Genomic DNA, 14,112 nt, shown 5'->3' on the forward strand with positions numbered 1-14,112 from the left:
CTCTTGCTATACCACTTTCCGTTTGAGCCCTGGATGAACCTCAGTCCTCTGATAGGAATCTTAGGAGTACGTGAATTAAAGTCAGACTCCCTATGAAAGATTTAAAGAGGAATAGAAAGAGAATAGAGTTAATAGGGTGCTAGCAAACAAGGTTCTACTTTCCTTCTGATACTTCTGAATAAAACCCGCAAACAATATTTCTTGGTTCAAATCCAAACAATAAAAAAAACCTTGTGTGACAACAGTGCACAACTCTATGCGCACCAGAGATGATCAACCTGCTAAAATTACCTCCTGCTGTTGTAAAGTTGGGTCATAAGGGATTAATTACACAATCGAGAAATGCCCAGAATACATCTTGCCACTATTGTTACTTTTCCTATATTCAGGGGGCTTCTAACTATTGTTTTCTACATTGACTTCAGACCAAAGTATTGCCAAATTTGCAAACTAGCCAACGTTTTTTACAGAGAGAAATAAGAACAGATTCTCTTATGAATACATTTTTGTCAACTTTCTTTATCTTTTACTTATTCCTCACTTCACAGCCTTGGTTTACATTTCAGAATCTGACAGGAGCAGGGCTTATTCCACTAAACCAAATTACAGGTATTAATTAATGGCTCTCGCTTGTTTGCCAGCTCCTGCAAGCAGAAGGGTAGATAAAAATGTATTTACAGCAGAATTTAATTACCCATTTTCAAGCCACTGGCCTCCTGGCAAAAGTCTCCCAATGTAGTGCAGAATAGGACTCAGATTAAGAATTAATCTACTGTCAGCAATGATCTGCAATTTAATGGCTTAATCAAGTTTGCTATGAAATTGCTAGGGAGCTCTGGAGCCTAATATTGCCCCAGAGCCTGCTGCATCTAAAGACAGGTTTCAGAGTTCCATAACGTAATAATCATCCAGCAAATCCAAGATCTTGCTCATATAATCAGGAACTGCCTCTAGCAAGCTTACTACTCACATTACAAAGTTATAGCTCATGGGTTTGAAGTTCAGTGCATATACTTGACTCTTTCCTCTTCTTCCAGCTAAATCTCCCAAAGAAACTGTACTTGCACGAATACCAAGATTAGCATGTAAATACAGGCCAGCATGTGACTAACACATTCCCTCTTATCTTTTCAAATTATAATGCAAATATAGAAAACTGTTAATAAAAAAAGACAAAAGGTTTTAACACACAAATGCTTCTTTTAGCTCTATTCAGAATTCTCCCTACAGTGGGCAGTATGATTACAAAGTTCCGTCTATAGGAGCACAGCTGAAGATAGAAATAAGACATTAAGACTTTGAAAATCACAGTTGAGTGAAAATTAGCTATGAACCCTGCAAAAAAACCCACAAAATGCACAGACATGTTGAACTACATGTTAAATGTAATACTGTGGATGGATGTTTGACTAGTGATCACTTGTATAATGTAATTGTTTAAATACAGGAGGTAAACTGAAGATATGAAGAATTCATCTCCATAAAGAAAAAAAAGCCAAAGTCTTAAATCATAGCTCATCATTCCTAATAAGTCCCTCCTGCAGTATTTCTCAGTTGAGTTTACCTACAATATATAAATTGACAGTAAATCCTTTAATGAGCATGTTGAGAGTAATGCAACATGGAGTCAGACATCCAGAAACATCTCATTAAGCATTTGACCACATCCATTCCACGTGGAGAAAGTTATGAGAAAGTTACGGTAAGTGACTGTACCTTAATTAAAAAGGCTAATTAGGTTTTATGTGTAAGACTGAGCTTTAATCATTTAAGCTCACATCCACTCAACTGAGTTACCAACTAATAATAATTTCCTTAACATCTGTATAGATGACTGGACTTCTGATACATCATTTTCTTAACAAATGCATTGTTCCCATCTATTCTACAACACTGCTTTGTTTAGTTGTCTGCAATGACATGTTTCTCATACTATGAAAACTTCTTCAGAAGCAAGAAAACTCTACTTTTTTACTCTAGTTCCAGAGGCCTCCTGCACATTCTGTTTTAAATTCTATAGGTCATGTATTGCAAGAATATGTTATGAAATATTATGGCATTTATACTCAGAACTTTGTGCATGGGCTTGCCTCCAAAGATAGCTGAGAATACAGTTGTTAAACTCTTCAGCATCTTAACAAATAAGTATATACTTCATCAGAAAAGCAAAATGCTCATTCATAAAAAATATGCAAAAATCTCTTTTACAGCATTATATTTTTCCTCTGTCAACACAGTTTATGCGACAGGATGGTTATGCTCATCCAGAAACTGCAAATTACCAGAGCACATGTAGAGATCTTAGAGCATACAGCAATGATGGCAATGACAATACTAGTGGGTTCCAGTTGTTACAGTTCTAATAATCACCTCCCTGCCCATTACAATACCATTTATGGTTACAGCATTGAATTGAAAACAGTAGCTCCTACATTCTAAACTCCCCTTTCTCATCCCAGACAGCACTTAATGGAACTAGCAGGCCTAAAAATTCACTCCACACATCACAACTTCAGTGCGTGATCTAATGCTGGTTTCTTCACTTACACATCAGCAGCCTGGCGTGTTTGTCTTCTCTCCACAATAGTATACCTATACATGCATGCTGTTTTGCCACAGGTGATTTTTTTCATCCCATCACAACAGGAAACTAGATGTTTTCAAAGGTTGAATTTTTTCTGGACCTTGATCTAAATTTTTAAACTGTCAACTATTTAAACACAATTTATGCTCTCTCAAATAAAGCTACGTCATGCTGGATTTCCTTTCGACATGAGACAGTGGTAGGCATAATGCTTTGCTTTGTAAATTCAGAACAGAATTTTCTTTCTGTGCAATCATCTTCAAATTTACACGCTGAATTCCTTTCTAAACAGCTGCAGAGGGCTAGCTGCTCAGAGCAGGCAACAGCAAAGCCCACCCCCATCTCAAGTGGGAAGCTAGGCTGCAAACCATCAAAATGCCAAAGGCACAAAATAGCATGCTTGTCCCAATTTCTTCATGTTATTTTGGTATACTTTAAAAAACCCAACAACACATAACTCATTAATTATAACCTTTCAAAAGTGTTTTCCTTTCCCCCCAAACTGTTAAAATTTAGTAGAACTGGAGCCAAAGTTCTAATAAAACTATTTTTAGTCTTTGTCACGCAGAGAACATCATGAAGAGTCTCATCTTTCTATTAATGCAAATGTACTTAAGCAGTCAGTGCAGGAAACTTTAAAATATGCTAATCACTGTTTCTTTGGACTCCAGTCTCTAATGTCTTTGCTGATGTGTACAATATCACAGACAGGTTAAGTAAAGGGAACACCATCATTTAAAGCATCAATAGATATTCGCAACTCCATAAAGTGACAGCCATATGTATATTTTATTGCCACATTTATATATTTCATAAATTTCCACATTCAGCATCCTTTTAATATATAATGTTCTCATTTTCTGGTGTCTGAGCTGAATTGCCACAGTGTGTTATAAATGGAAATGCTTTTGATAATCACATGCACTGTTTTTCTTTTAAAGTGATTCAGTGCTGATGAAAGGGGCCAGATTGACAGCCTTGCAGATTGGAGTTCCCTGTTAATCCACAAAGAAAACAAGGCACTGTCAGGGCCGTAGCTGGGCCAGCTTCCCTCCAGTACATCTCCATTTAAATCCGTAAGAGAAAAAGAAAAAACAACCAACATACGTATCACATCTCTAAGTCACAGTCTGACTCTGCCTGCTCATATCCTTGGCCTTGCTTCTTATTTTTACTAGCAGAGAAAGTAATCAAAGAAAGCAATGTGTTTCTGGGACTGGACTTCTGCCCATGAGCTGCTTCACAGCACACATGTAAATCCAGCAGCACACATCACTCTTAGGCCAGCACACGCATCTTCAGTGCGTAGTTAAAAGACTACATGAATTTTATCTAATAAAGCATTGAGGTAACATTACTGGGTCTTACTTGGCTTCAGCACTACTTTTCTGAAAGCAAGTGGTTCTCATCTACTGGGTGTACCCTCAGGAATAACGGATATTTTCTTCAGTAGGTTGCTATGATAAGGACAAACCTACTCAAGATAGATGTATGTAATTTTCAATTTTGTCACTATTATTTATGAAAATTAATAAATACTATATTAGCAATGTGGCCAAAATATTGGAAAATATTATTTTGGATTTTACTTATCGACCATACAGTGTATAGCAGCAAGCGTCACATCTGAAAGACAAGGCCTAGATGCATGTCCAAACCACCTGTTAACTCCTAATGTATAAAACTGAACTAGAAATGTAAAGAACAGAGACCCTTTTTTAATGACACACAAATACATCAGCCGTTAGGGGAGAATATGGTAGCATAGAAATAAACAAACAAATAAACCCACAGGATTTTAAAATAAAAAAAGTAGCTCAGCCAGAATACTTAAAACAGAGCTACATGGCTTAGTCATATGGCTACATGAACAGAACAGAGCGATGTGGCCAGAAACAGGAGTATTTCATTGTGCAATCATAGCTGTGAGTCTTACAGCTTCCTTAGACACCCTTCTGCCATATTCAAGTAAAATCCTGCCTGCCCACAGGGAACTAGGGAACTATTAGTAAAGAGATAATGGGTCATCCCCTTCTTAATAGATATCCAGTTATATAGCTGTTTTCTTATCTCAATAAAAGTTCATAAATAACATTAGCCTTGGATTTTTGTAAAAGATCAAATCCCATTGAAATGAATCCACTAGTCGTCTTTGGAAGCATTGGTTGTGCCTAGAATTGCATTTTATTTTCTGTTAACTGAAATGATATAGCTGTTAGAGTATATTTCAAGTATTTACATTCATTTTTTCTCCAGGTGAAGATGCCTATGCCATTTTGTTTCTCGAACTTCAACTGTTAGCAACGATCTGCAAATCTTCATGGCAGCTACACAAGACATACCATCTACCGCTAAAGAAGGAATCAGGAAGTTTGAAAATATGTTCACGAGTGGTCTTAATGCAGTGTGCTTTGCTGTGAATCATATTCTATTCCTTTATGACTACATTTCACATTTTATGAATTCTAAAAACCCACACAGAGAAAGAGTTAAATCATATTTGCCTTGCTGAAATGAATAGTCTCAATTACGTCTTTGAGACCATGCACTCAAGCCAACATACTTTTGGCTCTATATAAGCATATTTTTAAAATCTGTTGCTAATTATTTATATAGCTCATTATCTCATTGCTATGCTGAGCACGACTCATTTCCCTTGTTCACCCACTGCCTCTCAGGTAATGATGAACTAACGGTTTGAACGTGTCGGAAACTATTGCTTTTCTAAGAAGGGAAAAAAAAAAATCAACCAGTGCAGCCACTTTGGAGGAACACGCACTGAAATCCAAAAATGAGATCTCACTGTCATTAGATTTGAGAAGCAAGGCACTTACACTGCAACTTTCCCCCAAATACAGAAAACCACCTGTCAAGGTTTCTTCAAGAGCAATGCAGGTACCTTATAGACAGCTGTGTGCATAAGGAAAGTGTAAGAGAGAGCATCCCAAGTAATGACTGCTTCAGAACTGTTTGTTTTAACCAATGTAGTTAATTTCTGACCCTCCAAAATAAAATAAGCCATACCAAGGCCCCAGATGATGTACAATACTGGTATATATTCCCCAAGGAGAGAAAAGGTGGCCATTTATAAAAATCACGCTGCCAAATGTTATGGAGCCTGCAGTCCAGCACATAGCTGGTGGTTGCCTCTCTCACAACATGACAGAAAATGGTAAGGCTGATGGGCACACTTCCACACTTGTTAGCATGTCTTCACACAGAACAGGTACTGTTAGAATGTATTTACACACCATCCAAGAGCCCTGTTCTGCAAAATCTTATGCTTATTGACGTTCATTGTGAGCTGCCTGCAACATCAGTGGAATCGCTTGTGCCAATTATTTACGGCGGTAAATAACTGAAGTATTGCATATACTTTCACACACCTCACTATTTAACAGCAATCTTGCATGCTGCACATGAATGTTTTCAAGTGTCTGAATGCACTCAGCAGTTCATATACCCAATCTTAATCAATTGGAAACAGAACTGGAATGCTTCTTTGGAGGGCAGAATCACAACTGCTGCTTCAAATCATAGATGCAGTCTCAAAACCATTTAAACAGACAAGCAGAAGTTTCTATGCCTTTAGTAAACTGGTCTTGTCCAACTCCCAAATTCATTCTATTCTCATCACGGTACTTCACACTGAGAAAGTAACTTGCACCATTTCCCGATATAAAGCGAATGTTCCAAGTTGCAGGAATGTTTGCTGAAGGACAATGTTGAGGACTACAGTACTTTCAATTTTAACTTCAGGTTAATTTACCATAAGAATTCAAAATTCTGGAACTGTAGTTTGTGGTTATGTAGTTACTTTTGATCTAAACACAAACATCCTGCAAGACTTACCTTGTCAGTTTTAAACTCTTCCTAAGAGGAATTTTTTTTTTTTTTTAAACCAACATTTGTCAGTAAAGTGCCTTTTGCATTTGGAAGCTGTACTAAGATCCCCAAACATAGATGCAAATATAGAATGTGTGCATATAAAATATGCATAAGTGCTAAGCATAGGTTAAGACAGGAATTTGTAAACTTCAACATACACTAATATGCTCCTGTTCACACATCTCAGTTTTTCTGGTTATGTTTGATGAAAGAGGACAGCTCAGAAATACAGCTTTATATATCCTTTTGACATTCAATACACTTTTCCCCAATATGCCTTATATCTCTGATGTACACCACCAAGCCACGGGCTCATCATAGGCTCTAATATCCATACTCAGAAAGAGATTTAATTTAAAATATTTCTCCCAGCTGTGCTGCCTTTACAAAGTGCTGTACACTTTGTACAGCATTTATATAAACTGGATTTTTGATCCAACACTTCTGGTGTTTTTTAGCCAGTGAAAAGCAAGTCTGGTAGCTTTGAGCAGCCTTCTTGCTGCAGATCTAATCACTAGTACTTCAGGAAACAGAGTGAAAGTTTGTTCAAATAATGATCTAATCTACATTTATATGCTGCTAGAGAACAATTTGATTATTCATACAGATAAGACTGTGTCTTGCCTGCACTGCTCATATTACTAGCCTTGCTGACTTCAGTGGTACTAATGGTAATGAGAATTTGGCCTGTATTATGTGAAAAAAAAAATGAACACCAACACTGGCAAAAAGACTTGCAGATACTTAGAAATGGAATACAGACTCTTCTGGCTTTAGGTTATCAGTTTTAACAGAACAGAGATTCTTTTGCCACCTAGTCAGTCATTTGAGTAGTGATTGCAACCTTTGGCCATATGAAGGCTGCTAAAGAGTCTCGTAGAAATGCATTAAAGCACTCAGTCTAGTTCAGTTCGAGAACTAGAAGACAACTAGAAATTGAAGAAATGGTTGTTTCATAACATAAAACCCAGCAGCAGAATTACTATTAAATGGTTAGTTTTTTGGAAGCCTCAGCAGAGTCCGAGATAGCTCTAGACCTGAATATAAAATAACCAACAGAGGTGTTACTGCTGTTCCTACTGGAGAAAGCTTTCACATACACCATCATTTTCATCAGCTGGGTTTGATGTAACAACTATTTGAAGGCAAAACGTAAATTCTCATGCATCCTATAAAGAGAGTCAATCAGTCCCCTAAATTATTTGTAAATTAAATCTCAAGCAAAAATCAGAGAGCCATCATCTAATTCACCTCTGAATTCAGTAGTAACAGCACGGAGCCTGGAGATGTTAGTATGGGGTTTAAGTCTTGTATTTTATTAATATCACCTGAATACTTTGTCTCCAACCAATTTACTGGACAAGAAGCCTTGCAAATGAAGCTACTGCAAAATTCTGCAGTTTGATTCATTAGGACAGAAGTTAATTAAATTCTGTTCTCTCCTCAGTTGTACTATTTTGTCTTAAAGATGATTAAACAACAGGCAAATGTAATTAGGATAGGAAAAAGAATAAGCAAAAAAACCTAATCTTATAACGTGTTTCAGAAAAATGAAGTAATAAATCACTTTGCTCCATAAGCCTTTTGTTTTGCTGTAACTGATAATGCATTAAGATTCTTTAGCTTTCTTGTCTGATACAAGTATTACATTTGTCGAGGCAATTTAAAAGGGAACTGGGACTGTGACAATGTGCATTTAGGAGAAAGATAATATATACAGCTATCTTGCAGATGGCGTCCTTTCAGAGAGCAATGAACAGAACACCGGGTAGTGAGATTTATGAAAATATAGACAACCATAAACACAAAATCAAGATTTAAAAAAAGCGTATACATTGTCTCTTAAACAGAATCTCAAACCATATCCCAGGTTCAGAAAATAATTGTTTTCGGGGAGGTGGCACCTTTAAAGGTTTGCGTCACTGGCTGTTTGTTGGCTGGATGCATTTAAATGACAGAGTACAAAACGCAAAAAGAAAAAAACATGCCCTGCAAGCACTACCTGGGAATGAGAACATCTGCATTCAGTTCCTGAATCTATCTTTGACCTTCTTTAGATATTAATTAGCTGATTGGTTCTGTTCCTTATAGAGGAATAGAGTTAAGAATGTTTCATTACTCTTAACTGAACAGTGAATCCAGTCTAAACAGACATCTCAGTTATACCGAGATCATTTTGGGATGTCTCCTAAATCTGCAGTCACAAAACCCCAAAGCCTAATTTTTAATATAAGAATCTGCATGGTTTGAATACATCATATACAATAAAGGTTATCAGAAGGCCTCACATTTAAATTTATAAACCAGCAGGCTTAATGGATGTATTCATGAAAGAAGTCACAACTATAGACCTATAACACTTGAAAAATACATAGCCTATTTTTTCCAGAATCATAACAAGGCAGCACAGCATCCAGCACAGGCAAAACTGCCCTGAGACTGCTAAAGTCCTGACTCACCCATGCTCTTTTGAACATCCGAGCATGCCTCATCTCTCCAGAGCTCCCTTAACAGCCACCCTCATGCATGTAACCACTCAATCCCAGGCAGCAACAGCAACAGTGCTGGAGAGTACATGCGCCTAGCTGGTGCCCCTCCTGACCTATCCTGATTATGGCTCCCATTAGTCCACCAAAAAAAAAAAAAAAAAAAGATGGAAACTATATTACAAGAGTGTTTTTATTTAAAGGACACATTTGGGTCAACAATCTTTTTAAACTGAGGGTGTAAGAATATCACGTACTAGGGAAGAAGGAAAAAATGTCAGCCTGCTTTCATGGCTACTAATTTAATCCAGTCTTATACTGGACACGTCTCATTGTTTGGGCCTTTAAATACCTTTTACTGCTTTTACTCATTCAGGAATTTAACAACCTGCTTGAACTCTGATTAGAAAAAAAGGGTTTTTAAAACCATATTAAGATCTATTTTTGATGGGAGTTCTCTTCACAGCCTGCAGATAGGAAAGGCTTTTACTATACTGGCACTTTATCAACAAAATAAAAACAGAATTCTACATTTGCACAGGCAATAGTTAATTTAGAAAACATCATTAGAAATGGAAGGTTATAGAAGTCATTCCATTGATATGGAGAAGGAAACATGATGGAATGGTAAAGGGAAATAAACTATTAAAATAGCTCATTGGAATTCACTGCCATATGGTTAAAAATGCTCGAAAGAGACCCAAAATGATAAAAATTCAAATACATTATGATAACTTCAGCATTTATCAAAATCCAGATACTGGTTCTGGCCATGGATATTGTTGCTTTCATCGCTAAAAATCTCACACATGTACAGGGCACAGGAAAGACAGGTAATCTTAAAAAGTTCCTTTCATAGAGCCAGCTCTCTAGGCCAAACACTAACTATTGTATCAGAAGCATTAATATTTTTTATTATTATAGTAATATCCAGCCTCATTGTTCTGCCATCATTAAGAGACTGCAAACCAACTCTGAATAGCAAGCAACACTTAAAATATTTACAAATTAAAAAAATCTTTTTTTTCCTTTCAGCCCAATTTTTGCCTATTATTATAAATATCTAATGCTCTGACCTCAGTAAACAATGAACCCAAGCAAATGTTTGGGAAGCATGACAGATTCCTGCTTCGCACAGAGGCAAAAAGGCTTAAATGGAGTACAGTGTATATTTTAGAGAAAACTATGTATTGCAAAAGACTCAAGCAATTGCAATTTTTCCATCATGAAAATGTGATAGAGGGCTATATCTCAGCAAACTGCTGTTGTTATAGAAACTCTGCTGACATGTTGCTACTATGGTGAAAGTGGCATTATACTCGCACTAATGTCCTTTTTATCAACCTCAGTTCAAAATTCAGAGCACTTTAATTTACAATCAGGGAGCTGCACGTCATTCACTGCAGCTGCAGGCAGTGTCAAATGCTGCTGTTGCCTGGTAACTAACAGGTAACTGGTGGAAGTCTGGTATATTTATGTACACGGAAAGCTAATGACAGAAGGCGAAGGGAACATTTGTCTGTAGATAAAAAATTTGGTCGCTGTTTACTAAAATACAGGATTTTCCTCTTGCAGTGAAACCACTGCTGAAACATACAGTATGAAAAATTGCACTTATTTCTTTTCATCTTCAGTGTCAGTGATTAAAAGTTATTGTTACTGATATAGATGAGGCATTTCATTAAAAATTAAATAAGCATGAACAGCAAGTCAAAATTTAGCCCCAAAGTACTGTAATTATAGTATGAGAGAAACATTATTTAATATTTTGTTAGAAAATTTTAATCCTGACATCAGAGTATCTAGCTCTATCTGTACTATTTGTACTAAAATACTATGTAAACAATAGTGTTTTAAATAGAGGCTGGTTTGGGTGTCCAAAGTTTACCCTCCATCCAGAAGGCTGCTACTGCCCAGGAACCATTTAGATTGCTTGTGTTCCCCTTAAATACTGATAAACCAAGTGGTGAGAATAGACTCTGAATGTATTCAAAGATAGAGTCTGCACTGGACTGAAATAAGCTACTGTAAATAATAATTTCTTTATTCTGTTCTCAAGACCCCAATCCAAACCACTGCTTTTTGTTTTACAACACAACTTCATGCTTCTTGAAAGCATGAATTATTTGTGTGAATGAAATTAACAGCAAAATTGCTACTAATTTCAATGGCATCCCATTTTTGCCTCAAGTTCGTCTTCTGTAAGCGTACTGGGTCTGGGTCTGCAAACAGCTACCTAATTTCTCAAGTGCCTTCTGTTAAGGGAACTTCTACACACAACGTTAGAGGATTGACTTCACTTTTTTTACCAAAAATGTCTTTCACCAGACCTTAACATTCAGTTCACATCACAGCTATGTAATTATTCTTTTCAGAAGCAGAGATGCAAAGAAGGCATTAACAGCCGTTCAAAATATCACATTTATGCAGTTTTCTCTTGTCATATTAAATATAATTACTTCTGATGCAATCAAACTCATATCCTTCAAATGAATAAATCCAGCACCAAATTTAGAACCTCAAGCTTCAAATATCAGGATCTTAAAGCAAAGCTTTAAGCCCTTACTTTCAGTTCAGTGAGGTACAGTGTAAGAATAGTGAGAACATTAGGTTGAAAAATGGTATCTTTTTACGAATTTTCTTTATTCTGTTATTTATTGGTTTCAATGCGCTTTGCAGATCAAAGGTGATATATGAACTACATCTTATAACTCAGTCACCAAGAGATGTGGATCAAGTAACTGACCAACATATATGCTTCTCAGAACTCACTATCATCGGAAAAATAAGTCACAGTATCTTATTTTTCATAACACCTGCCAGTTCTGAAAGGTCTAAAGGACTTACAGTACGCATATATTTTTCACACAGATATGGACACACATGCTTTTAGGCTGGCATAATAGCTCATTTTTAAAATGGGAGAGTATGCAGTATTAGCAAATATTCATACATGCAGGTCTAGTTATAGGATCGGGTCTTGTTTAAATACAGGTATAACTTAAATTATGCAATAATGAATTGCAACCAACTCTATGCAGAGTGCAAAAACTGTGTTAACAGCTATAAAGCATGCTTATAGAATAAACCTTTATTAGCCACTCCTCTGCCCCTTATACGTTAAAAGTAATACAGTACATTCTCTATAGAATTTAAGATTATCTACATTTATTGAGGTAGTCTACAGAAGGATACCATACAATACTAAAACATGATTTTCAATACCAAAACATGATTTTAGTATTCCCTGTTGTATACTTTTCAAGAATCTATTGTTTGAACTCTCTATGAATGTAATGGGGCCATATTTTAAGGACAGGTATATACAATCAATAATCATAAAAAAGAAAAATGTATGCATGTAAGTGAGCATTCATATTTATATAATCATACAATAATTTAGGTTGGAGGACTCTGGAGGTCACCTAGTCTACCTTCCTGCTCAAAGCAGGGCCAGCTGCAGAGCTGGATCAGTTTGCTCAGGGTTTTCACCAGTTGAGGTTTTCATCTCTCCAAGGAAGGAGATTCTGCAACATCTCTGCAAGATGACCACCTTAATTTTAAAGATTTTTTTTTTTTCCTTAGATCTAACAAGAATTTCCCTTGTTAGAGCCCGTGTTTATTGCCTCTTGTTCTTTCACTGTGCATCTCTATAAAGAGTTTGGCTCCATCTTCTCTATAGTCACCTATTAGGAAACATGTTTTCTGAAGAGTAATAAATTCAGTATATCATCCCTGAACACATGGCCCTCTGTTTTTGTGCAGAGCATGTCCAAGCCAATCATTATTTACACATCACTCACAGAAGTATTACCATAGTAAACATATTGGCTAACGTAAAGGGTAACTCAAGACTAATAAAATCATCTGTATCTTTGGCAAGGAGAATTCAGAGCAATGGCTGCCAATGTTGGGACATAAAGAGATCTAGGGAGCACATTTCAACTTTGAAATTTTCCTTTGTTAAATAAATTTCAAAAAGTATAATTATTTAGCCCTGGAGAGTAATGTTATTCTATCTCATTTGAAAAGAATATTTCTCTGTAAAACAGCATTAGATTGAGAAACAAAGCCCTGAATTTTGTATCTAAATGGAACCTCTGGAACTTGTAGTTTACTTTGTTTCAGGTAAATCTAAACTCAGACAACAGAAATGGCTTATGCTACTTCATCTTGAAATAGTATGTCTAAACACAATTTCGGATGCTTTACTCTTGATAAAGAAAGAACAAGTTTTAACACAATTTGGTTCAGCTATTAGCAAAAACCCCACTGCTAACAAATGACAGACACAAAGTTTTGACATTTCTTTCCATTCAGAAGCAACTGTTCTCATTCTACTAGGACTAAATAATAAACAATGAATAAAGGCAATGTAGAGTTCCAAACTTATCAATATTATTTGCTTCACTCTCATTATAGAATCAAGTCAGTCAGTTGTGGTTTTTTCAATGTTTCTCAAATGATAGATAAAATATAGACAGTTTCTGGAATTCTAGAAGTTCATACAAGGATTCTCATGTCCCAGTATTATTATGCACTATTAAGTGCTAGGATTTGTTTCTGCTGGCAGTAGCATGAGACCAGTCACCTGCCCATCACTCACTCCCCATAGGCATGCTATACTTTCCAAATGCGTATTACAATGGCTTCTGCAGCTGTAGAAGGAACTGCATGAGGAACTGATCTGTGCTAAAAACCATGCTGGAGTGGGCAGAGAGAGAAGTAGTTTGATTAAGCAGGTACTTCCATAAAAAGGACAACAGCGAAATTATGGCTTAGCTATCTTGGGCAACTGGCAAGTTTTCAGAGGATAACTCTGTACACACTACATCTCCTCCTCTATTCACCGAAATGCATTTATTACTGAAAATTCAACTCAAGACAACTAGTTTAATCTAGTTTCTCTGGAAACTTCTAAAAGCTTGCCTTCCTTCTTCACAATATTTTTGTTTGAATTACCAAGTTTAAAAAAAAGAGAAAAAAGAAAAGAAATGAAATCACACCCACTATAATTTCACAGTCCGAGAAGTAGCAAATTCCTTGGTGTAATGAAAGCACAAACAAATAAAACAGCTATTAGTTATACGAAACAAAATGTAGTGTTCCATATGCAACTCTGATTTCAAAAAGAAACAGAAATTTGTCCACTTA

The 14,112-nt window shown here is 36.3% G+C and overlaps 1 protein-coding gene across 18 annotated transcripts in view; it reads right to left on the bottom strand.

The window, feature by feature from the left end:
- RIMBP2 (RIMS binding protein 2) overlaps positions 1 to 14,112 on the bottom strand; it is a 156,918-nt gene that overhangs the window by 100,984 nt on the left and 41,822 nt on the right. The window lies entirely within an intron of this gene.

The sequence above is a fragment of the Haliaeetus albicilla genome, chromosome 10 (genome assembly GCF_947461875.1).
Source record: "Haliaeetus albicilla chromosome 10, bHalAlb1.1, whole genome shotgun sequence".
In the NCBI taxonomy this organism is placed as follows: Eukaryota; Metazoa; Chordata; class Aves; order Accipitriformes; family Accipitridae; genus Haliaeetus; species Haliaeetus albicilla.